The sequence below is a fragment of the Lagenorhynchus albirostris genome, chromosome 7 (assembly GCF_949774975.1).
Source record: "Lagenorhynchus albirostris chromosome 7, mLagAlb1.1, whole genome shotgun sequence".
In the NCBI taxonomy this organism is placed as follows: domain Eukaryota; kingdom Metazoa; phylum Chordata; class Mammalia; order Artiodactyla; family Delphinidae; genus Lagenorhynchus; species Lagenorhynchus albirostris.
This window is the reverse complement of record NC_083101.1, coordinates 107,199,123-107,205,660: the sequence shown is the minus strand read 5'-3', so window position 1 is coordinate 107,205,660 and position 6,538 is coordinate 107,199,123. Positions and strand designations below refer to the sequence as shown.

At 57.7% G+C, this 6,538-nt stretch overlaps 1 protein-coding gene across 1 annotated transcript in view; it reads left to right on the top strand.

The window, feature by feature from the left end:
* The first annotated feature begins 3,696 nt into the window (after positions 1-3,696).
* The window catches only part of FAM167A (family with sequence similarity 167 member A), a 40,792-nt gene continuing 37,950 nt past the window's right edge, over positions 3,697-6,538 (top strand). Inside the window, exon 1 of the mRNA XM_060153615.1 lies at positions 3,697-3,778. The gene's annotated coding sequence lies outside the window, so the exon portion shown is untranslated. The remainder of the gene's footprint in view (positions 3,779-6,538) is intronic.

Genomic DNA, 6,538 nt, shown 5'->3' with positions numbered 1-6,538 from the left:
CTGGGGGAAAGGCGAGTCCTTACAGTGGTCTGCCAGGTCCATGGGATCTGCCAGCACCCCTGCCCTGTCACCTCCCTGGCATCATCTCCCACAACTCTCGTCACCCACCCCCACCCCGGCACTGCACTCCCGCATGAGGCACCCCTGCACAGGCACGTGTGCCCACAAGGTGCCTCTGCATTGGCTGTGCCCTCTGCCTGGGACACCCTTCCTCCCCTCACCTCCTGACCAACTCCCTCATCTCCGTCAAATCTCTGCTCACAAGTCACCTTATACACGAGGTCATCCCCGGCCATTGCACGTGGATGGAGCGCATTGTGGTTACTGAGGCCGCCCTGCCCATTGCTTGGAGGGACTACGGGGTCAGTGCGCTGCAGAACACAGTGCTCTATATTCGGGGTCAGACCAGCTGGGTGACTTTGAGTAAGCCCCCTAACCTCTCCAAGTTCGGTGTCCTCACAGGTAAGGTAGGGAGAATAGTTCTTGAGTGCCCTATTTCATAGGACTTCTGTAGGATCAAAAGATGCCTCACTCATCTTGCCTCTTGAAAACTAACTTGGATCCCTAGGATTGATCCAAAAGGCAACTTTAGAATCAGTGTGCTGTCACCAAGTCCAGACGTACTCTCCCAGGCTTGGCCCAATGTTCCCTGATCCAAAGGGCCACCGGAGGGGAAGAGCTCCCAGGTGGCCCGGCTGCTCTGGGCTCCAGCCCAACCTCACAGCACCTCATATAAAAGACAGCTCCATTCAGAGCAGGAGACATCAGGTATGTACCCCAAACACGGGGCCATCTTCTCTTTGTCATAGTGTCTCTTGACATTGCTAATTACAAAAACTATTCGCTGCAGAAAATGTAAAAAATGAATGCCAGTCTGTAGAAGAAATGTAAAGTCCTCTGTTATCACACCATCGAGAGAAAAACCACAGCTAATATTTGCATATACCCTCCCAATCTTTTTTCTACACATATAAGAGAATTAGATATTATTAGAATTAAAGCTTTCGTCATGTCTTGCTTACTTTGACATTGGATGTTCCAGTCTTATTTATTTAGCATGAGATCATTAGCATTTTCCTACGTCATCAAATTTGTTTCGAGAATGTTATTTGGATGGCTACATGCTATCCCATGCCAGAGCGCGAACTATAACTCAGTTGACCCCGTCCTGTGGTTAGGCGGTAGACGCGAGACTGTTCCAGCAGAGGTCGGGCTCCACTTCCTCTTTTTCCCGTCTCTGCCTTGCTGACTCTCCTGGTTGAGGATCCAGGCCTGTATGTACCAGGCAGAATGGGAAGCAGGGGGCAGAGACCCTGCCTGCCCTGGACAGGCTGCCTGTCTGTGTGAAGACAGAAGACAATGTACTCACAAGAAGCAGGAGCTCCATGTCGAACGAGGGGCTGGGAGGGTGAAGATGGGAGACAGCATTTCCAGATGGGGTGGGACGGCTCCACTAAGGAGACACTGGAGCATTTGCCACATGCTGGGGCCGGAATACACTGGTGAGCAGTGGTGCAAACGCTGAGTATTCAGCCAGGGACAGCCAGCCCAGGAGGATGCCGAGTTCCTGAGCGGGACCACGCCTTCTGCCTGAAGACATGATTCCTGCCCCTCAAAGCCTACAGCCTCGGAGGGAGACAGATACTAATCAAATAGCCTCACAAATAAAGATAAAATGACAACTGGCCCAGGAAGGAGAGGATCACCTAGGTTCCCTCAGGAGGCAGAAGTGCGGCCCGCCCCCTGCCGGAGGAGCAGGTGTGAAGAGCATCGGTCTGGAGAGCAGAGCGTCAAGCTAGGCCAGGCCCAAGAGGTAGGCAGAGCCAGGCCACACGGGCCCGGTGGCCATGCTGTTTTTTGTTTTTTGCGGTACGCGGGCCTCTCACTGTTGTGGCCTCTCCCGTTGCGGAGCACAGGCTCCGGACGCGCAGGCTCAGCGGCCATGGCTCACGGGCCCAGCCGCTCCACGGCATGTGGGATCCTCCCGGACCGGGGCACGAACCCGTGTCCCCTGCATCGGCAGGCGGACTCCCAACCACTGCGCCACCAGGGAAGCCCCATGCTGGGTTTTGACCCTGGAAGGGATGGGAGCTGCTGGGGGTCTGTAAACAGAGAGAAGCCAGGATCGGCTTTCCATTCTGCGTCTGCTCCGGCTGTGGAGGAAAAGCTGGCTCAGGGGAAGAGGTCGGGGGCCAAGGGCGGGTGCAGGGCCGTGAGCAAGGGGCTGGTGCTGGAGCTGGGGCGAGCTGACGTGAGCCAGGGCAGCGGCACAGGGGACGGGAGGAAGTGGAAGAATTGGATCCGTATTTAGGAGCTAGAGTCAAGAGGTTGGGTCAATGCTGTGACTCCCCAGAAAGCCCCTGTTCGGGCACACTTGCTGCTTTAGCCCCACCAGCCCGTTCGCATGAAGAGGTGCCCCCATTCGTGGGATGTCTCCTTAGACAAAGTCCTTAGCGGATGTCCTGGAGAAGAGGGAAGGAAGGGAGTGGGACCGGGCCCAGATGGGGAGTTGCAGTGAAGGACAGGGGGACAGCACAAGTGTCTCAGGCACAGTGGGGGCCGAGTCCCACAGAAAACAAGGCCAGCCACCTTGGGTCAAGTCACTTTGCAGTGTGTACACCTACCCTGGAAATAACGACGCCTGCCCTGCACCCCCAGTGCTGTTGTGAGCATGGCAGATGAGATAACTTTAAAGGACCCTGCAAATCCCAAGAGTCTGGGAAAAGAACTTGGCCATGTCTAGGCTGCCGCAAGAGTAAGGCAAACTTCCAGTAGTCAGCCCTGGGGGACAGAGGTCCCAGGAGGAAGCAGAACACCCCCTCACCCCCTCCCTCCCCTACCCCCATCTGAACTGGAGTCCCCTGTCTGCCGTCAGAACTGATCCCAAAGGCCAAGCTGTGGTTAGTGGAGGAAACACATGGTCTGGGGCAGGCCCCCCTGGGCTACTCCCGTCTGGTCTGGGAGACAGATCTGGAAGAACGTCTGTTTCTACTTCTCCTCTCTGAGCCTCAGTTTCTTCATCTGTAAGCTGGGGATGCCCACATCTGCCCCACCGAGTGGCTGTGACAGTGTTGTGACACGTGCTAGGCACTCAGTATGGGCCTTGCTGCTGGCAGCTGGAACTCAAGCCGCTGGTGGGTGGAGTGTAGGCTCTCAGCCTGCCGATACCGCTGGAAGGGGGTTCTCCTGCCCCTCCACGCAGGCAAACTGCTGACAGTGGCGAAGCCACGTGGCCACGCTTGGAGGAAAACTGCCTTGGTTTCGGTTTTCTGTGTTTTCGCTTTGTTTTGTTTTTTGTTTTTTTAAAGCCTATTTGGGTTTGGTTTCGTCTAGGGTTTGGCCATCGCGTGTGCTTTGCTTCTACTTGCGGCAGGGCAGCTGCTCGGTTCGGGTCCTGGCCGGGAACGCGCCGCTGGAAGGGCTTTAGGACCCGGCGCGCGCCTTCTGGCCTGGCGCCTCCCCGTCCCCGGAGCCGCGGGCGGAGAGACTTGAATGAGAGGCTGGAGGGGATCGCGACTGAAAGGCTCGCGGTGGAATAGCTCCGCCGTCGCCAGGCAACCGCCCTGACGCAACGCAAAAAAAAAAAAAAAAAAAGAAAAAATCCCTTAAAAAAAGAATAGTGCCGAGAATTCCCAGGAGCGAGAGAGAAAGGGAGGCAGAAGCCGGCTCAGCCTCGAAGCGGGGGCCTTGGGCTGCGGACGAGCGGGAGCCCGCGTCGAAAGGAGGAGGCGGGGACCTCGGTGACACCCCTGGAATGGGCCTCGGAGCGCCCCGGAAGGTGGGTTTGCAGCAGGGCGGGGACGCTCCCAGGTCTGGGGGCCGGACTGGGGATGATGTGTCTGTGGCCGGCGGCACTGCCAGGGGAGTGCACTTGCCAGTCGGGGCGCCGCAGGTCCTCAGAGCTGGCAGTGGCGGGGAGCAGCCCAGTCCGGGGCTGGGGGAGCACGGACTCCAATGCGCCCTGGAGCGGGCACCGCCCCCCCCCCACCAGCCCGCAGGAGATGAGGTCCTGCCTCACCCGCTCCTGGGGGCTCGCTCCCCTCAGGGGGAGCGGGACAGCTCGGCTGGACTCCATCTCCCAGATTCCTGGCTGGCCCCTTCCAGGAATAAGATCTGGGTGGAGATGTGAGGTTTGAGGTCTGAAAGGGAGGAGCCCCACTCAGTCTCTCCGGGTCTACTCCCAGACCGCTGGTCGCCTCCAAGCCCACCTGGTCCCCTCTGCCTACTTCAGGCTCAGCGATGTGGTTATTCCTGCCCCCAGGATGCAATCCCTAACTCAGGAGAAGTGACCCAGGGCACTTGGGCCCGAGGGTGCTCTGAAAGGCTGAGGCCAGTGCAATCAGAGGGAACTGTACAGCCAGAAGGGCCCCAGGGAATGAGAGGGTCAGCCCTGCGGCTGGGCACCCAGGTCACTGGGAGAAGGCGGGAAGGTCTGTGGCCCGAGGCCAGGGGGCAGGTGTCTCTGTGCACCAAGTCGGGTTGTCTGTTCTGCTTTTTAAAAAATCCCTTATTGCTGTTTTTCATTCCCTGCCCCTCTGGAGAAGATCTGGAAGGTGAGTTGCTTCCAGGTCGGTGGATCACGGCCACTGTCTTAAATCCGCAGGCACGTTCTCCCAGATTAAGTTTCCACCAGCTGCCAGCGGTTCCTGGTGAATCCCAGGTGCAATGAGCCCAGGTCCCACCAATAGGGCAATCCCCAAAGTGCCCGAGGGAGGCGTGGCTCTAAAGCAGCTTCCTTTCCGATGCCCCAGAGACAGCCTTGCTGATGGAGAGTGGAGAGCTGGGCAATGTCCAGGGAGAGCAGAGGTGGCCTGACCGCATCTGCAGGGTGGGAGCTTCTGCTAGCGGAGTTTTAAGGGGCCTGGCAGAGCAGCTACAAGCTGTACTGAGTGCATAAGGATGACGGCTCTTCTTTCCTAAGTGCACTTGCCAGCCGGGCACTGCTTGAGAACCCTTCACACCCGCTGGGCGTTTGACCCTCACAATCACCCTTCGAGGGAACATTATACCCCCATTTTGCCAATGGGTCTCCGAGAGGTTCGGTAACTTGGTGCGGCTCGTGGGGCTGGTGAAAAGAGCAGAGAGGCTCAGCCAACGTGCTGACTCCTAAGACGGTGCTCTCAAAGGAAGGCTGCTTTTGGACATCTGATCAGAGAGGCCAGAGAGGGGGAAGAAACCAGTCAGACCCAGACCAAAAGAGAGCTGCGGGGCAGGGCTTGTCCTGTGACCTGGGAACGTTCCTGGCACCTCAAGGGCCCTGTGGAGCCAGGAAAGCAGCCAGGCTCTGCATTCGACCTGGCTGGCTTCAACCTGCTCCCCTGAAGCCGGGAGAGAGAAGGGTCCTCCCTCACCCCCCTTTTCCTCCTTGCCCCCTTGAAGACCCCCAACTTCTCATGCACTCGCTCCTGTCTTGTCCTCCCAGTTACATGCATGGATTTCCACTAAATTAACAGTCCCACCTCCGTGTCTACCCGCTTGGTCTCCTTCCAATATGGACTCTGGCCGGGAAGTAAATTAAGGCAGTGCCTAACTATTGCTGAGAGACTTCCACCGAGCCCCAGGCCGACGAGGAAGAAACTGCTTGTCGGGCTGTTCACTCACACGCGCAGGCGGCTTTCTTTAGGTAAATTTTGCCCATGGATAACTCCCTCAGCCCTACAGGAGCGTCTGGAATTCCCAGCACCCTCTGGGAGCTGTGCTCTCCCCAGCAATCGCTCTTTGCCTGCGTGGGGCATAGAGCTATTTGCAAAGGTGGAAGATGAATGATAATGGAAACAGCTTGCTCCCTGGTTTGTAGACTAGGCGGGACAGAGTTCTCACTCACAAATCAGAGACCCTCTAGGATTAACCAGGATGGCTCTTAATATGCGCATGTACCCTGGGATTTGGACTGGGGCGAGGAGAAAGGAAGGAAAGGCAAATTCTGAAGAAGACCTCTAAGCGGCGAGCATGGGCTAAATGGAGGGCAGTGGGCATGCGGACCCGGAAGGATCTGGAGGTGGGCAAGGGGTTTAGAAGGAGCTTTGCCATCAGCCTGTAGAGTTTGAGCCGCCACAGGGGGTCAAGTTGCCGACAAGAGTTAGGAAGACTGCAAATGTCAGTATCTACGTGGCTAGGACAGCTGCCCCGGTGCATGAAAGCCCGGTGCTTCCACACTCTGCCCCCCAGCCCCTCCACGCTTGTCTCTGGACAGGTGTGGGAGCGGAAGGAGACAAGACGACAGAGAAATGGAGAGGAGAAGTTACAAGTGTGCGCTGCCCCACTCCCGGCTCCTTTCCTCCTGAATGCTACCTGACGGTCCCCCCCGGCCCCCCCAACTATGCTCGCCCATGAAAAACTTCTTAAGGGAGGGAACGCAGAGCACAGCAGCTGGTCTCCCTGTGGGCACACCCATCCAGGAAGGTAGGGGGGCAGTGAGCTCCCCAGCATCAGGGGTCGCTTCACTCCTGGCCCCTGCCCAGCAGCCTTTGCAGAGCCCTGGGGAGGGGCGGGATTCAGCTTCTCCCGGGGCACAGACTGAGCTCCCGCTTCTTCAAGG